The sequence below is a fragment of the Morus notabilis genome, unplaced genomic scaffold (genome assembly GCF_000414095.1).
Source record: "Morus notabilis unplaced genomic scaffold, ASM41409v2 Scaffold830, whole genome shotgun sequence".
Taxonomy (NCBI): Eukaryota; Viridiplantae; Streptophyta; class Magnoliopsida; order Rosales; family Moraceae; genus Morus; species Morus notabilis.
This window is the reverse complement of record NW_010364217.1, coordinates 126,738-127,243: the sequence shown is the minus strand read 5'-3', so window position 1 is coordinate 127,243 and position 506 is coordinate 126,738.

Sequence of the window (506 nt, the reverse complement as noted above, 5' to 3'; positions counted from 1 at the left end):
ATATATATATATATATGTATATGCATATATAGATCTTGGGACATGAGTGACAGTATACCCAACTGGCAATAATGGTACTTGGTCAATCATAGAACAAATGAAATACCAATACGGTAAAAGGCAAAGAAAAGTGTTTGAATATATACACGGAATGACTGACAATAGTTGGGGCCTCAACATCATGAAGAAAATAGAGGGCAACTTTTTATTTCTATTTTGTTTTGTAGAAAATACAGGGCAACTTGAAATTAGATAAGTAGTATACGACAAGATAAAAATAAAAATAATGGTTGTATTGAAGTGCATAAATTCCATGCTTTCGGGCAGGGAAAAAAAAAAGCATAAATTCTCAACCAACTAAGAAGCTTTCAGCTTTGTCCAAACTTTGAATGCTCCAAATGGGAAGGTATTGATTCCTTCTATAATTGAGTCAAATAATGCAACAATTGAAAGATATTAATCTCTTATTAGTATTCAGTACTTTAAACAGTCTTGTACTTGTTTTT